Source organism: Orcinus orca, chromosome 13 (genome assembly GCF_937001465.1).
Source record: "Orcinus orca chromosome 13, mOrcOrc1.1, whole genome shotgun sequence".
Classification (NCBI taxonomy): Eukaryota; Metazoa; Chordata; class Mammalia; order Artiodactyla; family Delphinidae; genus Orcinus; species Orcinus orca.
In genome coordinates, this window is record NC_064571.1 from 16,120,644 (window position 1) to 16,146,696 (window position 26,053).

A 26,053-nucleotide genomic window follows, 5' to 3' on the forward strand; every position below is an offset into this window, starting at 1 on the left:
AAGATAACTTGCTGGGATTTTGATTGGGGTTGCATTGAATATATAGATCAAGTTGGAAAGAACTAACATCTTGACAACACTGAGTCTTCCTATTCATGAACATGAAATATTTCTCTGTTTATTTTGTTCTTTTTTGATTAATTCATTACCATTTTGTAGTTTTCCTCATATAAATCTTGTACATATTTTGCTAGATGTATACCTAAGTATTTAATTTTTGTGGGTAGTAGTATAAATGTATTATGCTTTTAATTTCAAATTCTATTTGTTCATTATTGGTATATAGGAAAATAATTGATTTTTGTATATTAACCTTGTATCTTTGCTACAATCAGGACCCAATCCAATGTTATATTTTATATTTTACCTAATTTTAACTTGATTGCATCTACAAAAGACTCTATATTCAAATAATGTCATACTCTGAGGTACTGGGGATTAGGACTTCGGCATATCATTTTGGGGGGATATAACTCAACCCATAATGGAGTTATACCTCAGTTAACACAGTATAATACCTGCTGTGTTCTATTGGTTCAAACAATCTCAAAGCCTGCCAGTTTCAAGGAGATAGAACATAGACTCTTTTTGAGGGTGGATTAGCTAGTCATATTACAAAAATGTTTAAGGGATAAGTATTGTTGTGACCCTTTTTGCAAAATACAGCCTGACATACTCCATCCTCCATCAACAGTGATTTTTTTTTTTTCTCTATGCCAAACTCACTTGCCCACTGCAAAGAGCTAATTACAACATCGTCTGAATCAGCTCCTGGTAGAGATAAATAAGGCTGTTCAGGTAGAGTTCCTTGGGTATACAACTTCTCAAGTATGGTTATTTTTTATTTGAAGACTTGTAAGCTAAACAGTTATCTGCCACTCACATACTGGCATATAATGTTGAAACAGAGATAGGTAACCAAAATAGACATGTTGGTTCAAAAAGTAAGGAATGCAATGTAAATACCAGTTACTAGTCCATAGCCATACAGAAATCCACCAAGATGCATAATTCCAGTTCCTGTAAAACCGGCTCTTTGATTGTGATATTCTGTGGTTCCCAGCTTAGGTTTTTGACAACATCATTTAAGGCATCCATCCTTTTCTAGAAAAAACATAATGGTCTGTGTTTCTAGCTGAGTATATTTTTCAGCCAACTTCCTTCCTCTAGATTTATAGGAACTAAAACTGGTAGGAAAAACAAACAAACAAACAAACAAACAAAAACAGAAAAACCTAAAAATTAAATTTTCAAAACAAAAATGACAGCTATTTTAGGTATTGTGGAGTCTGGAAAGCTAAGGGTTTTCCTTTCATACCCCTTTGCCACTAGGGGTTATCTTATGACAAAATTATCATCAATGAGATGTAAACAGAAGTCTGCTATGGTTCTTCCTTTCTCTAAATCTCAATCTTTATCTTCAGAATACTGCTATGAGGGCTGAGATTCAGCAGTCATCTTGTGTCCATGATGGGAAAATTAAGAGAATTTAAATATCTTGGTCCTACTATCTTTACACTGTTGGATAAGATTGAAAAGAGCTGAAGCTTTCTGTTTCCTGGGTTCTTTGAGAAACCATGTGCACACATGTGAGAAACATCCCAGTGGGGAACAGAACAGCTACAGCACCTCCAGATTTACTGTTACAGAGAGAGGAAAAAAAAAGAAGCTGTTAATTGGGAGTTATCTTATGTGCAGTTTAAGGTAATCCTAACCAATACAAGTAAGGGAAGCTCTAATTAACCTATTTCTGAAAAAGTGTTTGTTGACAGTTTATATTTCAAGGACTGTGGTAGGTACTAATTATTCATCTGTGAGCTACACAAACACAGTTGATGATCTCCAAGAACTCATAGTCATAGAGATCCCTAGGTGAAACGGATGTCTCTAAAAAGGATGCAGGCTCCAATCATCTTTTTCTCCACCATTTTTAACACTTGACTTTGAACTTCGTGGATAAAAGATGATATCTGTTTCTGTACAAAATAGGATGAAGATGCACATTCTAGGTTTTAAGAACAAGTAAGTGTGAAGAGTTAACACAAGACTGACATGTGATTTAGGAAAATATTCTTCTCCACAGGGACTTATCCCTCCATTTCATTATCTACAAATATTTACATGACTACCCATGTCCTAAAGGAGGCAGGCAAACAAGGATTTTTATCTGGGTATCATGCATCCACAGCAAAACCGTAATGCTTTAATATTATTCTTAATATTAACCTATTCAGAGTGAACAGCTATTGTGTAGGACACTAGTAGTGACTGCCACAGAAGACTGGTCCAGATGACAGGTGGTAAAGGTCTACAGTAATCAAGAGCTCATTATTTCAGGCAAGGTTAGCTATAATAAAGTTCACTTTTTTGTTTTTTAATTGCAGACATCATTACTTCCAGGCAGCTAGCCTGGGAAGTTGCATGCTAAGTAAAATAGACACATTTTTGAACAGGAAAGAACAATAACAACTACAATGTCTTTGAGTTATATTTATGTCTTTGAAGGTTTTCAGTGGCCCCATCATATTATCTGATCAGGAAAAGAGTTGTGGATTTAAGAGCACCGAACACATTAGAAAAAATGTCAAACTTCTAAGACATTGCCTCATCATTTTATTATTACAAATATCACTTTCCCCAATTTTTTATGCCTAGGGCCCTCAACTCTACTTTCTGTAAGTGCCTTAAGCCATTTCTTCTCTAGTAGTTTTAAGAGTTCCTATTTTTCACATCCACATATAATCACATTTGCTTCTGATATTTCTCAAGGACCTGAGTTTTTCTTAAATACCACACTTCAAACAGTGTTGTGTCAGAGAATAAGTATAACATGCTGTTCATTTATATAATCATAAAATCTTTAGAATAATAGCGATGGAGAAGATCTTAGTAATAACTCGGTCAAATTTATTCATTTTAAAGATAAGTGACCAAAGGTAAAACAACAAAAATATTGTAATCTATATTATAACCAGGTCACTTTCCTTTGTATCCCATTTCTGGGATTGCTCTACATGGGAAAACTCCATCTGGTGGTAAAAACAGTTCCTAGAGAGAATGACAGTGGCCCATGGAGAAGCAAACCAGAGAAAGTGATCAGAGACATCCACTCGAGTCATTTAACATCTAAACTATATTTTATACACGAACCCATTTTCTAACTGTTGACATTCAGATGAATGTTTTTTTAAAATGCTCTCATTATTTCATATTCAGTAAAAGTTACCATGGAATTCCAAAGTCCTTGATTTGCTATCAACTGAGTCATGCTGTTTTCTCCTCTCACTGGCTATGGGAAAAAAAAAATTAACTGAGTGTGAAACTTTTACTGTTGCATGAAGGTGTCAAAAGAATAAAGAAAATACATCACCCTAGTTTTGGGACTTTATAAAAGTAACAAGAAGTTTCTGTTCTTGCAGAAGGCAAAGTGAATAAAATTTGTAAGAAGCAAAGCTCTCACATATGAAAAATTGTAGGAATGGATTTTATCCTGAAGCCCTAGAGACTACTGAAGAATACTGTGTAGAGCCTAACATGGTCAGATGTGTGTTATAGAAACCTCTCCACTAGCTGTAGATATTGATTAATTTTTCATGGTGATGGGAGAATACAAGTTTAAAGGATTAAACTCTAATGGAGTATAAATAAAAGAAAATTTCAAAAATATTAGATGGGGAAAAAAGTAACAAAAAGCAATAAAGGAGAAAAAATTGACAAGCAAAAATAGCGAATAGAAAAAAAATAAGTAATAGCAGTGAGAGTAAATACAAAATTGATCAAACTAAAATGTATAGGTTCAATTTCCCAATTGGGAGAAAATATTGTAAATAATAAAATACCAACTCATCTCACAGTTTTAGACCTACCACTTTTTTCTACCACTTTTCCTACTACAGTTCAGTAAATGGCATCATCATTCACCAGTTTCTTAGCAAAAATTTATGAATTACATTTGATTACTCTTATTTTCTTTTATCTCACATCTAACCATTCAGCAGGATCTGTGTGATCCATCTCCAATTATATCCCCAAACCATCCCTTTCACTGTCTCACTGCAGCAAACCAGGTCCAAGAAATCGCCATATCCAGCCTGGGCCATAGCAATGCACTTCTAGCTGGACTTCTTCCTCTCTTTCCCTTCTTCAGTGCATTCCCTTCCTCTGAGAATGATATTAAAAAATAAATCTGATACTATCATACCCTGGCTTAAAATCATATTAGAGGTAACTATTTAATTTAAAAATAATCCAAACTCCATTTGATGACTTCTGTTTCCAGCTATGAGTTAGTAACAAGGACAGATTTACCTTGCCACCGTAGACAACTAAAACAGTAGATAAATGAAACAATGTTTTTCAGACATTAGGAAAACAATAGCAGAACAGTCATTTATAAAAGCAGGGAAAAAAATCTGAGCCTTACAAATGCCCCAGCTTAATGCCTAGAGGGAATTGCTGGGCCAAAGCACAGGAGGGAGAATCAAACTGGACTCTGTAGTCTCCTTCAGTTGAAGAAACAGAGCTCAGAGTTCAGGAGGCCCAAAGCATCCAGAAATCTAAAGACAGAGTACTGAGGAGGAAAGAGCTGCCCAGAGAGCTCCAGAGCTCTAGAAGAAAAGCCCTACCTTTGTCTGAGTTCTTATCAGCACACATGTGCAAAGAAATTACAGAGCTGGGGAAAGAACCACAAGAAACAATCGGATGGAATAAATCCTGGAGCTCCCATGAGGCTGATTCATGTTTATGGTCAGAATGAAAAGCCTCAAAATTCCCATCAAAAAGAGCATTCAGAAAGCTATTGCTTCAGTAGTGGGGCCAAATTAGCCCTAGACTAGAGGTTGCTCTGGCCCCAACTAACCAAATTTAAAAGCAGGGTTTAGCAAGATCAAACTGATACCAAGTAATTTTATAACATCTTAGAATAAAACTCAAAAATATTTAAATAAATGCAAAAAAATCCAGCACCCAACAATGTAAAATTCCAAGTTCTGGCATCGTTATGCACTGAATTGTGTCTCCCAAAAAGATACATTGAAGTCCTAACCCCAAAACCTATGAATGTGACCTTACTTAGAAATAGTCTGTGTAGATAATAATCAAGTTAAAATGTGATCATTAAGGTGGGCCCAAATGCAATGACTGACATCCTTATAAGGTGAGGGAAATTTGGCATATGGAGTCATATGGAAGGAAGATGGCCACGTGAAGACAGAGGCAGAGATTGGAGTTATTTTACCACAAGGCAAAATACCTGGGACCACTAGATGCTGGAAGAGATAAGGAAGGGAATCCCCTTAGAGCTTCAGAGGAAGCATGACCCTGATAACACCTTGACTTTAAACTTCTAGTCTCCAGAACTATACAGAATATATTTCTATTGTTTTAAACAACCCAGTTTGTGGAACTTTCTTTTGGCTACTCCAGAAAACTAATGCAGGTAACATAAAAAATTACCAAGCATACAAAGAAGTAGAAAAATGTGAAACATAATAAAGAGTAAAGTTAATCAATAGAATTTAAGATCCAAAATGACTTAGATGATAAAATAGGTAAATAAAAATAATAAAACATCTAACATGAATATACTTCATATAGTTCAAGAAATTACAGTAAAGCATGTGCATGATGAGAAATATGGAAAACATAAAAAAGGATTACATCAGACTTCTAGAGATGTAAATTCCAATGTTTGAGATGAAAAATACACCCTAGGGGATTAATGATAGATTATACACTGTGGAAAAAAAAAGATTAATGAACTTGAATACATAGCAATAGAAACTTTCCAAAATGAAATAGAGAAGAAAGACTAAAGAAACAAAAAATCAATGTAACATCAGTTATTTCAAAATCAGGTGCATACGTAATTAATTAGAATTCCACAAAAGAGAGAAAAAGTAGGAAAGAAAAAGCATTTGAAAAAATAATGGCCAAGAATCTTCCAAATTTGATGTAAACTATAAACCTACAGATCCAAGAAACTCAATGAACTCAAAGCAGAAGACATGAAGAAATGATACCAAGGTATATTTCAAAGATAATGCTTAAAATTAGTGATAAAGATATTATTAAAGCACAGAGAAGGAAGAAACACACACACACTTCCATACTGAAGAACAAGGATAAGAATGATTTTAGATGTCTTGCTGAAAGCAATACAAGCCGTAAAGCTTTAAACTCTAGACAGAAACCATCAACAACATCAACCTAGAATTCTGTATCCAGTGAAAATATTTTTCACTCTCCATTTTATGACCTATAAGATTGTAAATTTCAGCCATCATTTCTCTCCACTCTGCATTCATTTTTTACACTCTCATGAAGATGGCCCACTTCAGTTTACACAACATTTCTAATTCCTCAACTGAGAAACATTACATTTATCCTTTTGCCTAGAATGTTTTTTCCCCAGACTTTAGCAACCTGGGTTCTATCACTATTCAGGTCACAACTCAGGCCTTCTTTGATTATCCTAGCTATAGAGACTGGTGTGTTTAACACAAATCAAGATTGATTGAACAGCAAGTTACCTAGTTTTATTTAAGGAATGTATGAACATTTTTTTCTTAATAGGCAAAGAAGCATCTAAAAATGTAATCACTCTCAAAAAAATCCAAGAATTGTACATTACGCAGGGCAAGCAGTAACAATAAAATAAAACTTACACTGGTGATAGGTAACAGTGATAAGATTTGATAGTTTTGAAAGAATAAGGAAAGTTAAGAATGACGCCAGGTTTTGGGACTTGGATGACTAGAAGAATGAAATTGTTATGGAAATAGGAAAAACTATGGGAGGAGTGCTTAGGAGGAGGAAATCAAGGGTGTATTTTGACATATAAAGTTTAAGATATTTATTAGATATCCAGGTGACAATGCTAAATAGGTAGTCAGATGTACAAATCTGATGTTAAGGACAGTGTTACAACTAAAGATAAATTTTGTAAGTTGTTAACATATAAATAGCATTTAAAGTCATATGACTAAATTATATGACCTGGAGAGTGTGTATAGATGTATGTATTAAGACTAAACTCTGTGTATACCCACTTTAATAGTTAAACAGATAAGGAGAAACCATCAAAAGGGACCAAAAAAGAGAGACAAATGACCCCCTAAAAGAATAAGAAATACTAATGTATTAATCTTTAAGTGAAGATAACTTTTTCAAGGAGGAAGTGGCAAAAAGGTATCAGATAATACTAAGAATTTGAATAAGACAAGAACAGATAATTGATTATTGATTGTGTCATACTGGTAATGTTTACAGGGGAAGTTTTAAGAAGTAGTAAAAATGTATGAGGCCCACATGGTTTTATTGCTCATTTTCATATTTTCAAGAAAATGAGAATTTCTAGGTTCTTTAAGTTTTCTCAGAGCATAGGAAACCATGAAAAACTTCAAATTCTCTGACCTTTGGCTTAATTAAAAACATAATAATTGAACAAAGGTAACACCACATCATGTAGAAATGTAGATGAAAATATTGTTATTAAATATTAGGAAGCTGATTATATGAGCATACACTCCAACCAAGTACGGATTCTTTTATAAATATGAAGTAGGCTCAAATTTGGAAAATCTAATTATGCAACTTATTAATACATTAAAAAATAAAACCAATATGAATCTCCATGGGGGAAAATTATATTTTACACATAAGAAAATTGATATATACAGTGCTTAAGAAATATGTTCAAAATAGAAGAGAATGTTCATGGCATAGCTGAGGTTTAATTGCAGGCCTTTCTGACTCCAAAAAACTTTTTGTATTAGATAAACCAATTTAGTTGTTGCCCAGGTGTCACATAATCCTGAGTGAATCACAAGTTGTCCTAATAAAATAAATGATTGAATCATTTAGAACGTAACAGAAAACCTGAATAAGAGCTTCTTTCTCTTATCAGGAAGATAAAACCTTTCCCAGAAAACCCCCAGCAAGCATCTTGTTATGTCTTATCGACCATAACTGTCTTACATGACCTCTGTGGCTGCCACAAAAGCTACATGGCTTTTGAAGACTCTCTTGTGGGAGACCTCCAGAGAACAAGAGGCTGGAGGCTATTGGGAAACCAAACCATGTCTACCACAGTGGCATTAATTTTTGATTGCTGTCAAATGATAACTTCAAACCATTTCCCCTTCCTCCTTGGTGCAATAAGGAAAGCACAGGACAAGGTGAAAGAGAGGAAACATTTGCATTTTAGCCAATGAGTCTACTCACTTCCAGTCATTTCTCTGTTCTGAATTATTTCCATAATGCAGTCATGGATGCCCATAGGAACTGCTAGTTTGGCAAATGTTTAAGAATAATTCATTTTACAATGCAATCATTCACAGGGAGCCAAAGACAGTTTTATTGAATTAGTTACAGAAAATAGTTTATGGTTGGAGGACACTGGAGGGCAAATCACTAGTAGTGGTGATTGGTCTTCCGTGATGTGCCTCACACATCAGGAAATAAAATAATGTGAATATGAGAACAGCTAAAGTGATATATGAGGGTTCCAAAGCCATTGTAGGCAACTTTTTTTTTTGCTTCACTCTAGGATGTCACACACTTAAAATAATATTTTATGGATATGTGACATGAACAGAATACCTTACGCTATAGTGTTCCATTTGTGCTTCTTGGAAACTCATATTTGAACTGCATGACCACAGATCAAATGGAAGATGCTTTTAGCTAAGTCTGCATGGTCTTGTATCTTTCATCTAAGCAGTATTCAAATCAGCAGGGTCAGCAGAACCTATTCCTCTTAGTGGCACATCTACCATATTTCAATTCTCTGTGTCTCCAACCAAAAGTAGATTTGATTCAGGTTTGATTTGAACATCATCTTATAATTAGTAAACAATGAGAATTTGGGAGCCTCCTTCTCCTTAACTAGGTCTTCAAGTGTTAATTCTCAATTGCTCAAGCAGGGCTGATTTAGGGAACTCCTACTAAATGCATATTACAGAGAAGGATGTCCCAGTTTCTTTCCATAACAGAGTGAAGGAGGCAGAGGCATTGGGGTCTGCTGGACAGAGGGAAGCTTTAATGGGGCAGTCAGAAACTTCTTGCCTAACAAGCAAATGTGCTGAAGTTTTCTTCCTGGAATAATTTAAAACAAAATCATTTTGTTAGCATGACTCATTAAAGTGCACTGATTCTGTGGCCATGATTCCAAGAGAGACTGTGCAGAGGAGTTGAAGCTTTTGCCATCCTTCTGACACAATTTCATTTCACTCTCTGTTCTGTCCCCCTTGAGCCTCACATTCAGCTCCTCCTCACTGAGTGCCTCTCATTTTTATTCTGACATTGTGTCATGCTTTGATAAAGATTTAACTAACCACACTTTCAGTTCTATGGAAGTGGTGGCTGTGTTGTGGTCATAAGGGACATTCATCAAAAGGATTAGCTCCTTTAATTAAACCTTCTCTCTTCTGCATCATCATTTTTTTCTCTGCTTGATTATTTCTATCAGCATACTAAATTTCTCTAGTAATCTCCTATTTTTTAAAACATAAACAATACCTTGGCTCATCATTCTTGACCCACATGCACTGTCTAGCATGTCACCTCTGCTTTCTTTCATCACAAAGTGATCAAGGCTCAGTGATCCATCACTGGAATTGTTGTATTAGCCTTCATACTCTTTTAGCTTTCAACTCCAGCATTCCTGTAATCTATCTTCCACACAACATTCATAGTTACCCTTTCAAATTGTATCATAAAAACTAAATGCTTTTCCCTCTATCTTAGAATGAAATCAACTCCTTTCAAGACCTTAGCTGCTTTGGCCCTTGCCTCATTCTCCAATGTTGTCTCCAACTGCATGGCCCCCACCATCCCTCCCTCCCAGTGACATGCACCTAGCTCGCTTTGCTTCAAACAAATTCATTGCTCTTCTGTCTCTTGAATATTTAAAGGTGTTTCCCACCTTAATTTGCTATTCTTCCTACTGCAATTGCCTCTTGCCCACACTTTGAATGATATATCTCTTCATCCATCCACTGAGTCTCAGCTCAGCCATTACCTCTACAAAGAGGGCTTTCTTCTCCCTACCTTACTAGAATTGTAATCCACAAACTCTCTCCCTGATTCAACCTACTTTCATGGAACACATGTGAAATCATTTTGCTTATTGATTTCTTTGTTTATGCTGGCTGCTGTTGCAATCACAAAATATAGACCTAACATACACACACACACACACAACACACACACCAAAAAATGTGAACCCCATAGCAGGAGGTACGTGTCTGTTTGTTCAGCTCTGTATCACTCAAAACAACAACAAAAAAAATTCTGGCACATATGAAATGCATAATAAATATTTTTTGAGTGAATCTTCCTTCAAATGTGGAATAGGTTAAAAGGAAGAATGGTAATGTCAGACAGCACTCAGGTTAATAATAAACATTAATATATATTATTCTAATTATGTGTTAGGCAATCTCCTAAACACCTTACATGTGATAAAGCAGTTGATTTTCAGAACAACCTTACACTGTGGTGCTTCTATCATCCCTATTGTTTTTGTATTTGGCATCAGATGTGTGTATGTGTATGCATGTGTGTATAAAATTGAAGTATAATTGACTTATAATATTATATTAGTTTCAAGTGTACAACACAGCGATTTGATATTCTTATACATTACAAAACGATCACCACAATAACTCTAGTTACCATCTGTCACTGAACAAAGTTATTGCAATATTATTGACTATATTCCCTGTGCTGTTTATTACATCCCTGTGACTATTTTATAACTGGAAGTTTGTACCTCTTTATCTCCTTCACCTATTTCACCCATCTCTGTCCCCAGCAACCACCAGTTTATTCTCTGTATCTACGAGTCTGTTTCTGTTTTGTTATGTTTGGTTGCTTTGTTTTTTACATTCCATGTATTACTGAAATAATTTGGCATTTGTCTTTCTCTGTCTGACTTATTTCACTTAGCATAATACCCTCTAGGCCCATTTAAGTTGTCACAAATGACAATATTTCATTCTTTTTTATAGCTCCATGATACTCCATTGTATACATATATACAGCACTTACTATATCTATTCATCTATCCATATACATTTAGTCTTCTTCCATAACTTGGCTATTACAAATAATGCTGCAATGAATTTTGGGGTGTATATATCTTTTTTGAGTTAGCGTTTTTGGTTTTCTCTGAATAAATATTCAGAAGCAGAATTGCTGGATCATATGGTATTCTATTTTTAATTCTTTGAGGAACCTCCATACTCTTTTTCACAGTGGTTGTAAAATCATCACTATTTTGAAGAAAATAAAACAAAGACAAAAGAGATTCAGCAAATGCCAAAGGATACAAAATTAGTAAGGTATGTGGCTGAAATTCCAGTCCAGGAAGTCATCATCTATTTCCTCAATCTTAAATTACATTCCAATGCTTCCTTTTTGGTGGCTCCAGAGCAACTGCCACGTGGAGAAGATGCAATGACTTCTGATTTCAAATATGGAGACCCTGAACATCACTTACAGGGTTCAACACGTATCATCACTGGCATTTGTAGGCCAGAGGTCCACTGTCCAATGAGGAGGCAGCAATATGTAACATCTAATACTAACAGATGAAGAAATTAACAATAGTAAAAATAATAAATAATTTTGCCTTATTTTAATGTTGCCATCTCTGACTGCTGCAGTGAGTCAGTGTGTAATGGTCGTTGTGTACTTTAGCACTTACTTGGGCAGAGATCCATTTTAGATTGCAAAGGAGAGAAGGAAGGAATAAGACGTTTTCTCACACTTCAATGTAACCAATTCCATTCCACTTCATTTTAATTCATTCCACTCCTCCCGAGCTCAACACATTTAACCTATCCTATCTTATTCTATCCCATTTTGTTTAGTTTTATTTATTCAATAATTACTGAATACTTTTGAAGTATAAGGTTTTTAGTTTGTTGTTGAGAGTAATGGAAAAGGTAAGAATTATAACGGTAAGAGGTAGTGTATGTCTTCAAGGAGGTTAAAGTCTAGGGGGTGACTTATGTCTAGGAATCAGAAAGTTCTGCATTTCAAACATAGTTCTCTCAGGTAGTCACTCTTTTGGAGACTCAATTTCTTCCTTTAAGACAGTAAAATTTACATATGTATATGTATGTGTGTGTGTGTGTGTGTATATATATATATATATATAAAATCATGTTTAATATCAGATAATTAAATGCACTAATATATACAAAGAACCTGCCATAGTCACTGGAACATAGAATTTTAATTCTCTCTCTCTTCCAAAACCACTATAATAGTACAGCAAACAGTACATCATAACAGATGGTGATAATAATTTCCAGAATTTATGTCAAAAACTCAGTTTTTTCTTTTCTGAAAAGCTAATTTGTTAAATATAAATTTATTCCTTTCAGGCTTTTTACCAAATTAAATAAATTAGGGGAACCTCACTTTTTAGGCTATCCATACTGATATTTGAAAAAGCTGCCAGCTATAAATGTGCCACAGAGTAGAATAGATTCATGGAACTCGAGGACAAAGTGAAGGAGAGAATTTAGAGGTTCTTTGGTCAATTGCCAGCATTATACTTAACAAGAACTTCAAGGTAAAGCAAGTGGAAATGAATTGCCAAAGATCACACTGATTTAGTGATTAGTCCAGATACTTCATCCTCCTTGTTGTGCCTTGGCCTCCTTGTTGTAACCCCTAAAATTCTAATAAAACACATCTATTAGCGAGTGAATACATTTTTGTACACTAATGATATCCTGGATAACAATAAAGAATTCAGGCATTGCCTGTCAAAGTCTCTTGTAAAACAGAATGAATTTCTTTCAAACTTTCATCTTCATTACCTTCATTTTTCCTTCCTTCCTTCCTTCACTTAACAACTATCTGTCAAGCACCTACTTATGACTCATTTTCCCAAGATCCTAGTTCCTGTTTTTGACACAAGTTTAATAAGACCAATGGCCATACCACGGTGGTGCAATCAGTTCTTTTATAAACGAACAGAGCACATTCACACAGAACCACACAATCACACACACACTGTAAAAAAATATCTGGGGAAATTATACAAGTTTTAAAGCAAAATCTGGGGCTTGCAAGATCAATATTAATTACTAATAACTGAAGATACATAAACACAACATTCTAAAAATGGAAATAAATGATTATAGTTTTTATTGTAATATTCATAATGCTTATTATAGACCATTTAGATAATACTAGAAAACTAGAAGGGACAAAATAAATCATGAATTCACTACCAGGAAGCAATCACTCTTAATATTTACTAATTTTTTGACATATACTGTGTTTTTGAAGGATGGTTCAGATTATAGTGCACACACAATTTTATAAACTTTTACTATAAACTCCTTATATGTATTTAAAAATAACATTCAATTATTTGCTATTTATTTAGTCATGCCCTTAACAAAATCTGTCTTCCACTCTTAACTACATTTTTTTTTTTACTTTCATTCCAAACCTTGAAAAGTCACTCAAAATAAAGATAAGTCATATCAGGAATCTAGTTATTGATTATATGTTCAGAGATATTGAAAAGGAAAAGCAGGAAAAGACAGAAATTGAATTCTGACTTCTGAACCATTTGACACTTATTCATAAGCTAAGTCTTTTCCACAGTGTCTAGCATCTACTTCTACCTTGTATATAAGATTTTTATTAGGCTCCAATCAAACATTCTAATATTGGCAATTGAGTCATTACTGCTGATTTTACCATTTTGATTCTGCTGTTTCTCTGTGCTCAAAACCTTGCATTAGTAAGTTGTGGAATTTTCCATTCCTTTTCAGACATGGAAAAGTTTGACTTATTCTCACCAGACTATATTTTAGGGATATTGATAAAATTGGATTATGCTGACAGCCTTTTAGTCTGAACTTTTAATTATTGTTTCATTTATTAATTCATTCATGCATTGATTCATTTGCATATAAATTCATGTACTCATGCAGTAATTTCCCCCCGCCCCCGCCAGCAAATTTTCTAAGTCTCTTCTATGTACCAGTCACTGTGCTAGCTGCTGAGGATTCACAGGTGAATAAAACACAATTCTTGATCTTGGAAGACTCTTAGTTTTGCAAGGAAGAATGATGTTTGATCCCTTTGTCTTTGGTAACTTCTACCCTTCTAGCACCCTGTATCCTGAGAGGAAGTGCCTCACTGCAATCTTACTTTGCATTTAGACATCATATTCCCACCAGATTCAGCTTTGTGTATGCACCAACACCTTTGTCTCTCTCCCCCAAATTTATTCTGAATCCTAAGCTCTCTCTAAGCCAATCTTACTCTATTGCAGAAAACCTGACTGTGCTCAGCAATGGGATATAACAAGAATCATTTAAGAATTTGTGACACTCTGGCACTATACCATCCTCTTACTCCAGTAATACTTAAGGGTGTTAATCTGCAGAAGGAACCAAGTCCTTTCTCCTAATTAAGCCAAAAAGTTGCATTTTTTCACAGCTTGAAAGAGACTGTAGGTTTTATGAGAGTAGTTTTATTTCTTCTTCATCTGCTGAAAAGCAGAAAATGAATTCTCAAAGTTAAGTGGTAAAAAGAAACAGTTCAGTGAGTTTCTCGTAAATTTTCACATATGGAGCCTACAAAAATTCCCTGAATATCCTCAAATGTTCTGTTGAGGAGATACTGTAGGACAATGCCAAACTGCCATTTTCTATCAATGTAGAATGAAGGCAGCATTATGAGGGGATGAACAGAAAGACAATTCACTAACCCACAGCTGTAAGATGAGTGTTCTGCATACCAAGGCGATTCTCTACCTGGATTTCTAAAAATGTACAATTCTGCCTTTGATACAAGAGAAGTCTGTACTTATCTCAACAACTAGTCAGAAATAATGCAATTGTTATACTACTCGATCAGTCAGGGTTACTCAGAAAAACAGAACCAAACATAAATAAGAGATATGTATAGGATATTATCTATCGATATATCTACATATAGACATGTGTGTTATATATGTGTATACACATATATGTATGTGTTGTATATGTGTTATATATGTTATATACACAGAGAGAACTTTTAAGTAATTGCCTTATATGTTTGTGGGGACTGGAAAGTCTACAGATGAGGCAAGCAGGCTGGAAACTCAGGCAGGATTTATATGTCACAGTCTTATAGAGAAAATCTTTCTCAGAGAATCTTCAGTGTTTACTATTAAGTGATTGGATGAGACCACACAAATTATCAAAGGCAATCTCCTTGAATTATAGTCAGTTGATTGTAAATGTTAATTACATCTACAGAATACATTCACGGCACCACCTAAGCTAATATTTGACCAAACAACTGAGACCTACAGCCTAGCCAAGTTGACATTTAAAATTAACCATTATATCTGCCTGTGTCAGCAAGTGAATTTACCAGTATATGGTTCAACAGATAAATATAAAACTTTTCATTTTATCTTTATATGATGACAATTTTTTTAAATTTTATTTTATTTATTTTTCTATATGGAGAGTGTTATTAGTCATCCATTTTATACACATCAGTGTGTACATGTCAATCCCAGTCTCCCAATTCATCCCACCACCACCCCTAACCCCTGCTGCTTTCTCCCCTTGGTGTCCATATGTTTGTTCTCTACATCTGTATCTCTATTTCTGTGCTGCAAACAGGTTCATCTGTACCATTTTTCTAGGTTCCACATATATGTGTTAATATATGACATTTGTTTTTCTCTTCCTGACTTACTTCACTCTGTATGACAGTCTCTAGATTCATCCACATCTCTACAAATGACCCAATTTCATTCCTTTTTATGGCTGAGTAATATTCCATTGCATATATGTACCACAACTTCTTTATCCATTTATCTGTCGATGGGCATTTAGGTTGTTTCCGTGACCTGGATATTGTAAATAGTGCTGCAATGAGCATTGGGGTGCATGTGTCTTTTTGAATTATGGTTTTCTCTGGGTATATGCCCAGTAGTGGGATTGCTAGATCATATGGTAAATCTATTTTTAGTTTTTTAAGGAACCTCCATACTGGTTTCCATAGTGGTGGTATCAATTTACATTCCCACCAACAGTGCAAGAGGGTTCCCTCTTCTCCACACCCTCTTTAGCATTTGTGGTTTGTACATTTTCTGATGATGCCCATTGTAACTGGTGTGAAGTGATACCTCATTGTAGTTTTGATTTGCATTTCTCTAATGATTAGTGATGTTGAGCAGGTTTTCATGTGCTTCTTGCCCATCTGTATGTCTTCTTTAGACAAATGTCTATTTAGGTCTTCTGTCCATTTTTTGATTGGGTTTTTTCTTTTTGAGTATTGAGCTGCATGAGATGTTTATATATTTTGGAGATTAATCCTTTGTCCGTTGATTTGTTTGCAAATATTTTCTTCCATTCTGAGAGTTGCCTTTTCAACTTGTTTACAGTTTCCTTTCTGTGCAAAAGCTTTAGAGTTTCATTAGGTCCCATTTGTTTATTTTTGTTTTTATTTCCATTACTCTAGGAGGTGGATCAAAAAAGATCTTGCTGTGATTTATGTCAAAGGGTGGTCTTCCTATGTTTTCCTCTAAGAATTTTATAGTGTTCAGTCTTACAGTTAGGTCTTGAATCCATTTTCAGTTTATTTTTGTGTATGGTGTTAGGGAGTGTTCTAATTTTATTCTTTTACATGTAGCTGTCCAGTTTTCCCAGCACCACTTATTGAAGAGACTGTCTTTTCTCCATTGTATATCCTTGCCTCCTTTGTCATAGATTAGTTGCCCATAGGTGCATGGGTTTATCTCTGGGCTTTCTATCCTGTCCCATTGATCTATATTTCTGTTTTTGTGCCAGTACCATATTGTCTTGATTACTGTACATTTGTAGTATAGTCCAAAGTCAGGGAGTCTGATTCCTCCTGCTCCGTTTTTTACCTCAAGACTGCTTTGGCTGTTTGGGGTCATTTGTGTCTCCATACAAATTTTAAGATATTTTGATCTAGTTTTGTAAAAAATTCCATTGGTAATTTGATAGGGATTGCATTGAATCTGTAGATTGCTTTGGGTAGTATAGTCATTTTCACAATATTGATTCTTCTAGTCCAAGAATATGGAATATCTCTCCATCTGTTGGTATCATCTTTAATTTCTTTCATCAGTGTCTTATAGTTTTCTTCATACAGGTCTTTTGTCTCCCTAGGTAGGTTTATTCCTAAGTATTTTATTCTTTTTGTTTCATTGGTAAATGAGAGAGTTTCCATAATTTCTCTTTTAGATTTTTCATCATTAGTGTATAGGAATGCAAGAGATTTCTGTGCATTAATTTTGTATCCTGCAACTTTACAAAATTCATTGATTAGCTCTCGTAGTTTTCTGGCTGCATCTTTAGGATTCTCTATGTATAGTATCATGTCATCTACAAACATTGACAGTCTTACTTCTTCTTTTCCAGTTTGAATTCTTTTTTTTCTTTCTTGTCTCTGATTGCCGTGACTAGGACTTCAAAAACTATGTTGAATAATAATGGTGAGAGTGGACGTCCTTGTCTTGTTCCTGATCTTCGAGGAAATGCTTTCAGTTTTTCACCATTGAGAATAATGTCTGCTGTGGGTTTGTCATATATGACCTTTATTATGTTAAGGTAGGTTCCCTCTGTGCCCACTCTCTGGAGAGTTTTTATCATAAATGGGTGTTGAATTTTGTCAAAAGCTTTTTCTGCGTCTATTGAGATGATCATGTGGTTTTTAGTCTTCAGTTTGTTAATATGGTGTACCACATTGATTGATTTGCATATATTGAAGAATCCTTGCATCCCTGGGATAAATCCCACTTGATCATGGTATATGATCCTTTTAATGTGTTGTTGGGTTCTGTCTGCTAGTATTTTATTGAGGATTTTTGCATCTATATTCATCAGTGATATTGGTCTGTAATTTTCTTTCTTTTAGTGTCTCTGGTTTTGATATCAGGGTGACGGTGGACTTATAGAATAGTTTGGGAGAGTTCCTTCCTCTGCAATTTTTTGGAAGAGTTTGAGAAGGATGGGTGTTCGCTCTTCTCTAAATGTTTGATAGAATTCACCTGTGAAGCCATCTGGTCCTCAACTTTTGTTTGTTGGAAAATTTTAAATCACAGTTTCAATTTCATTACTTGTGATTGGTCTGTTCATATTTTCTGTTTCTTCCTGGCTCAGTCTTGGAAGGTTATACCTTTCTAAGAATTTGTCCATTTCTTCCATGTTGTCCATTTTTTTGACATAGGATTGCTTGTAGTAGTCTTTTAGGGTGCTTTGTATTTCTGTGGTGTCTGTTGTAACTTCTCCTTTTCCATTTCTAAATTTATTGATTTGAGTCCTCTCCCTCTTTTTCTTGATGAGTCTGGATAATGGTTTGTAAATTTTGTTTATCTTCTCAAAAAACAGCTTTTAGTTTTATTGATCTTTGCTATTGTTTTCTTTCTTTCTCTCTCATTTATTTCTGCTCTGATCTTTATGGTTTTTTTTCCTTCTACTAACTTTGGGGTTTTATTTGTTCTTCTTTCTCTAGTTCCTTTAGGTGTAAGGTTAGATTGTTTATTTGAGATTTTTCCTGTTTCTTGAGGTAGGTTTGTATTGCTCTAAATTTCTCTCTTAGAAATCCTTTTGCTGCATCCCATATGTTTTGGATCGTCATGTATTCATTGTCATTTATCTCTATGAATTTTTGATTTCCTCTTTGATTTCTCCAGTGATCTCTTGGTTTTTTAGTAATGTATTGTTCAGCTTCCATGTGTTTACATTTTTACATTTTTCCCCTTTAATTGATTTCTAATCTCTTAGCATTGTGTTCAGAAAAGATGCTTGATATGATTTCAATTTTCTTAAATTTACTGAGGTTTGAGTTAAGATCCAAGTTGTGATCTATCCTAGAGAACATGCCATGTGCACTTGAGAGGAAAATGTAATCTGCTGTTTTTGGATGGAATGTCCTATAAATATCAATTAAATCTATCTTGTCAATTGTGTCATTTAATGTTTCTGTTTTCTTATTAATTTTCTGTTTGGTTGATCTGTCCATCACTGTAAGTGAGGTGTTAAAGTCCCCCACTATTATTGTGTTACTGTCAATTTCCTCTTTTATAGCTGTTAACAGTTGCCTTATGTATTGAGGTGTTCCTATGTTGGGTGCATATATATATTTACAATTGTTACATCTTCTTCTTGGATTCATCCTTTGATCATTACGTAGTGTCCTTCCTTGTCTCTTGTAACATTCTTTATTTTAAAGTTTATTTTATCTGAGTATTGATACTCTAGCTTTCTTTTGATTTCCATTTGCATAGAATATCTTTTTCCAACCCCTCAGTTTCAGTCTGTATGTGTCCCTAGGTCTGAGGTGGGTCTCCTATAGACAGCATATATATGGCTCTTGTTTTTGTATCCAATCAGCGAGCCTGTGTCTTTTGGTTGGAGCTTTGAATCCATTGACCTTTAGGATAATTATCAGTACATGTGTCCTTATTACCATTTTCTTAACTGTTGTGGGTTTGTTTTTGTAGGTCCTTTTCTTCTTTTGTGTTTCCCACTCAGAGAAGTTCCTTTAGCATTTGTTGTAGAGTTGTTTTGGTGGTGCTGAATTCTCTTAGCTTTTGCTTGTCTGTAAAGCTTTTGATTTCTCTGTCAAATCTGAATGGGGTCCTTGTCAGGTAGAGTAATCTTGGTTGTAGTTTCCTCCCTTTCCTCCCTTTAAATATATCATGCCACTCCCTTCTGGCTTGTAGAGCTCCTGTTGAGAAATCAGCTTTTAACCTTGTGGGAGTTCCCTTATATGTTAATTGTCATTTTTCCTTTGTTGCTTTCTTTGTCTATAATTTTTGTCAATTTCATTACTATGTGCCTTGGCATGTCCCTCCTGGGTTTATCCTGCCTGGGACTCTCTGTGCTTCCTGGACTTAAGTGGCTATTTCCTTTCCCATGTTAGGGAAGTTTTCGACTATAATCTCTTCAAATATTTTTTGGGGTCCTTTCTCTCTCTCTTCTCCTTCTGGGACCCCTATAATGCAAATGTTGTTGCGTTTAATGTTATCCCAGAGGTCCCTTAGGCTGTCTTCATTTCTTTTCATTCTTTTTTCTTTATTCTCTTCCATGGCAGTGAATTCCACCATTCTGTCTTCCAGGTCACTTATCTGTTCTTCTGCCTCAGTTATTCTGCTATTGATTCCTTCTAGTGTATTTTTCGTTTCAGTTATTGTATTGTTCATCTCTATTTGTTTGTTCTTTAATTCTTCTAGATGTTTGTTCTTTAATTCTTCTAGGTTTTTGTTAAACATATCTTGCATCTTCTACATCTTTGCCTCCACTCTTTTTCTGAGGCTCTGGATTGTCTTCACTATCATTATTCTGAATTCTTTTTCTGGAAGGTTGCCTATCTCCACTTCATTTAGTTGTTTTTCTGGGGTTTTATCTTGTTCCTTCATCTGGTACATAGCCTTCTGCCTTTTCATCTTGTCTGTCTTTCTGTGAATGTGAGTTTTGTTCCACAGGCTGCAGGATTGTAATTCTTCTTGCTTCTGCTGTCTTCCCTCTGGTGAATGAGGCTATCTAAGAGGCTTGTGCAAGTTTCCTGATGGGAGGGACTGTTGGTGGTAGAGCTTGGTGTTGCTCTTGTGCGCAGAGCTCAGTAAAACTTTAATCCGCTTGTCTGCTAATGGGTGGGGCTGGGTTCCCTTCCTCTTGGTTTTTTGGCCTGAGGTGACCCAACACTGGAGCCTACCCCACTCTTTGGTGGGGCTAATGGTGTACTCTGGGAGACCTCACGCCAAGTAGTACTTCCCAGAACTTCTGCTGTGAGTGTCCTTCTCATGGTGAGCCACAGCCACCCTCTGTCTTGCAGGAGACCCTCCAACACTAGCAGGTAGGTCTGCTTCAGTTACCTATGGGGTCATTGCTCCTTCCCCTGGGTCCTGATGTGCACACTACTTTGTGTGTGCCCTCCAAGTTTGTAGTCTTTGTTTCCCCCAATCCTGTTTAAGTCCTGCAATCAAATCCCGCTAGCCTTCAAAATCTGATTCTCTAGGAATTCCTCCTCCTGCTGCCAGACCCACAGGTTGGGATGCTTGATGTAGGGCTCAGAACCTTCACTCCAGTGGGTGGACTTCTGTGGTATAAGTGTTCTCCAGTTTGTGATTCTCCCATCCAGCAGTTATGGGATTTGATTTTATTGTGATTGCCCCCTTCCTACCATCTCATTGTGGCTTCTCCTTTGTCTTTGGATGTGGGGTATCTTTTCTGGTGAGTTCCAGTGCCTTCTTGTCGATGACTGTTCAGCAGTTCTGATTTATGGTGTTTAAGGGTACAAAATTGTAATGAGTAGTAATTAAACCATAGAGATCTAATGCATAGTATAATGAATATAGACAACAGTATTGTAATATAATGATGTAATGTGATAAATAATGCTTCAATGGAAACCATATTACAATACATAAACTTTCAAAGTAACACTCTGTACACCTTAAATTTACAAAATGTAACATGTCAAATATATCAAATATAAAAAATAACAAGTGTAGAGGGTATTAGAATAGAAAAGATTTGTGAATGAATGGAAAGGAGAAATCAATAGGGTTTAGATATAGATGTAGTTGGGGAAAGAGGAAGGTATAGCAGAGGATGGAATGGCCCAGGATGCTCTGCCAAATGGCACTCAATGAAAAAGAAATTAAGGGAAGGGAGTGGTTTGCCTTCATCTGCCTTCCCCTCACCTGTGTCTGCATATGAAAATCACTTTGGGAAATAGAAAATATCTAAAATTTTATGACTACACTAAACATCCATATGTATACATAACTTATCAATGAATACCTTTCTTTTACTCTAATTTATATTAATTTCACTTAATTGCTTTAAAAGAATGCTCTGTTAACAGAAAGATTATGGAACACTGACAGGTATGTCTTACTCTTTTCATACTTTGCACTTAGCAACTTGCCCATCATGCAACAAATGTTCATAGATTCTTCATATATGGCTTTAGATATACTCAATCTAAACATGGTCCTGATGCTCTCTTTTATATTTCTCTAAATATTAAATTATTAAATACCTAATAAGTGCCTGTAAATCTGTGCTCTTTGGCCACATCTTCTCCATCTATCCCTTTATACAATCTTGCCAATAAGGAACTTCTGAGAACTGTCTACATCCATGTTTTGTTATCTAAATATCATTTTATTTGGTCCTCATTTCATTGCTCTAACCCAGATATTTTGTGAATAACCAAAAGGTTAACAATGGTTAAGCATTTGAGCATTGATTTATGACTGCGTATTTTCTAATATTTGATTTTTCCACAATTAAAGAAATAGTCCAATATTATGACACTGACTTTTTCTGAACAATTTAGAAGCTGGAATTTTTAAACAGAAGTAGAGACAGAATTACAACAGGATATCTTATTCCTCATCTTTCTGAATTTACTTAAGAATAATGAACAGTGGAATACTTATGTGGCTTCGGAGGTGCCAGATTTGATGTTACCTAAAGTGAATTTCAGGTCACAACTTAGTCATCCCTAAGCATTACCTCAATGGCAGATTTTCTACTGGATCAAAACTGCAGTTTTCTAGCCCTAAAGAGAAATAAATGATTACTTCTTGAAGATGAATTTAAGAATGTAGATATTCAAGAAAATGAATGAATGAAAATGATGAATTTTAAAATTAAGCCTCAGTGTTTTGTAGATTATAGATATGATATATGATTATATGATACAATAAATTATGTAATGCATTATTAATATTTTCATTATTATATTACATCTGTGTATGACATATAATCTTAGTATTGCTTGTAAGTCTATTTCCAATTCCTCTGTTCATGAGGAAGCATGGGGCATGGGCCTGCGTGTCTGCTTCTCTTTCATTATGTCATTTAGCAAATATATATTAAGTATATATTATGTACCTACTATTTCCCAGTTACCCTGTACTCACTGGGACTGTAGTAAATAAAGCACTACATGGTCAAAGTCATCTTAGGGATGATGCGTAGCCAAATATTACATGAATAATTGATTATTTAGCTTTGGGAGAGGGGCCTACTTGTATTTCAACTTGCTCTCAGACTTCTGGATTGTATATTCAACTAATTTTATACGTCATCCTCTAAAATTAATGTTTTTCTTTTGTGTACTTTCTTTTTGAATAAAAAAGAAAAACGTTTGAATTATTATTCTTTACATGAAATATATGAAATTACAGAAATCACAGATAGATTACTCAACCATTAACCATGATATAAAACCCATAATCTCCATAAATAATAAAACAAGGGGATACCTAGCAATATCTAAGGCATCAGAAATATAGCCTGTAGTATCCTAAGTAATTCTTGAGACTTAAGAAATTAACTCATCTGTAAAAATAGGTACTCTAATATTTTCCTATTTCCAGTTGCAAGTGTGCTTTAGAGAGTTGAGAATCAGCTCTTTCTGTCATGTATACTGGACTCAGAGAAGGAACCAGGCAGGGCAAGTCTGAAGCAGCTGAAAATGATTGTTTGAACTCTCTTGGCCCTCTAGGCCCTGCCAGAAAGTTTTATTTATTTATTAATTTTTGCTTTATTGTGTATAAAAAAATAAATCATTTGTATAGAACATTTGCTAAACACAGAAAAAACAGTAAGGAAAAAGAAACAAATTATCATCAGCAAATCCCTTATCCATCGCTAACATGTACATACATAAGTATATGTGTATGTTGGACATACTATAAGGTGACTCACAATGTGTTATGCTCCATACTATTGAGTGTGGGAAAAATTGTCAACTGCCTTTTAGTCAATGGATTATGGCAAAGATGATAGGATAGTTACTCCCGTGATTACCCCATATAAGAATTGTCTTAGCAGACTAGAGAGAGGCCTTTCTACAGGCCTTGTAAACAGCCATGTTGTGAACTGCCTATGAAAAGGGCCACATGGCAGAGAACTGCACGTGACTTTTTGGAGCTGAAGACCTCAGCTCTATAGCTGCCAAGAAGTGAATTCTGCCAACAAACTGAATGATCTTCAAAGAGGACTCTGGCTCTGCACTGCAGAAAGGAACACAGCCTGACCAACACCTTGACTGTAACAACCTGAGCATGTAACCTGTTCATATGCATGTCATATATTATATATTAGCATAATATATGATATATATATATATATATATATATACTATTAGCATAATATGTGCAAGTGATCCCAAACAATAATCTGAACCCACGCAAATAAACAGAGGACTGGTAAAGGCATTTATGTAAATAAATGAGCATAAGTCCATATTTCTCTCCTTTCTTTTAACTGATTTTAAAAGTAATTATATAAAACAATATCTATAACATATAAAACTATAATGAATTTGACAATAACAGCACACAAGAAGCAAGTTGGAGCAAAGCTATATTGAGTAAGCAAATGACACGATATAACTATAAGCAATAGCAGAGAGTAAGCAGCATCTGCAGGAATAAATGAAGAGAACCAATGGCTTAATTCTCGGCAAAGAAAGTGTGAGATTAAGAAGTTTCTGTGGTCTCTACTAAAAGTTATCTGAGATTAAAGTATAATTTAGCAGCTGACACAGAACCCAAAGGAAGGGTCTCTCCAGTAGTGAGCAGAGTTTGTTAAAGGAAAAGTCCTAGAGTACATTATGGGTCAGTCACAACAAAGAAAATAGGGAGGATAGAATCCACAAAACCCCTTTCCTCTCCATACCCCTCCCCCCTACTTCTTCCCTCCCCAAATCCTGCATGCATTCCTATGGCTGAGACCAATATGAAAACTTGTGTTGATGTCAGTTCACTACGTGTACACGGGTGGGTGGATAAAACCTGTCCAATGCCACTCAAGAGCCATTGACAGCATCGACTCTAGGGCAACACAATGTTCCTAACGTTTTTTTTGTTTTTTTTGCCTAAAATGTTGTCCAGAACAGTCTGTTTACAACATTCAGCTGCAGAAGTCTTTTTTCTCCCTTGTCGTGTTGGACTGTGCCACTTAGGTGATGGTCACTCTGGTGATTATCTATCTCATTCTATTTGCCCTCTGCTGTAAACACTAGAAAGAATATGAAGACAGAAGAAAGAAAAATCTGTTTAGATTATCAGGAGCCCATGAACACATTGTACGTGCCCACCGGGTTGCACGTGTGCAATTTAATCCAGGCCTTTCCATGGGCTTCCCGTTGGGGTCCTGGATGATTGGAAGATTAATTAGCTTTCCCTTGTCAAGTCCTCTATTCATCTTTTAAAATTATAATTTCCTAGCACAGAGCCCATTCCTTCTACTACCTGTTGGAATGTGTCTTTGTATTTTTATACAGAAAAAAAGTATCTGGATGACCAAGAAATTAATATATAATATTAATATATATTAATATATAATATTAAAATATATATTAAATTAAATTAAAATATATATTAATATATAATATATAATATATTTATCATCGAGGGTTTTTAAAAAACTGGGGAAAATAAAACACAGTGAGTCATTCAGTTTTCTAGTGTATTATCAAGGAAATCTGTCAATGTAACATACATATCCATTTACCTTCCAGGTCCCACATCATATCTCTGCTGCACTTAGAAAGTTTAAGACTTGATTTTCAAGAGAACCTTTAGCCCGAAGATCCTTGCTAAAGCGTTAGATCTAGAATTAGCTTTTTGGTAGATTTTCAACTTTCCTGAAGTGTACAATGCCACCACCTTTCTTCTTGACTCTAGAAATAATTAAATGTTTAATTTACTTTTCACACATTTATGAGCTGTCTGCCTTTGCCTCACCCTGCCCTTAGTGTAAGTAATGCAATCTTGAGACAGAGAGGCTGTCGGTTTTAAATCTGAGTTCCTCAATGACACAAAAGCATATGGCAGTATTCCCAGGTTGCCAGAATTTAAACCATATGAATTAATACTTAACGATATGTCTGTACTGTATGCATTCAATAAAAAGCATAATATCATTTTCTCTACCATCAAGGACTTTCTAAAATCTGATTATGAGAGGGCATGCACATTGTTCTACCATCCTGGGAGACAACAGACCTGAGGTGA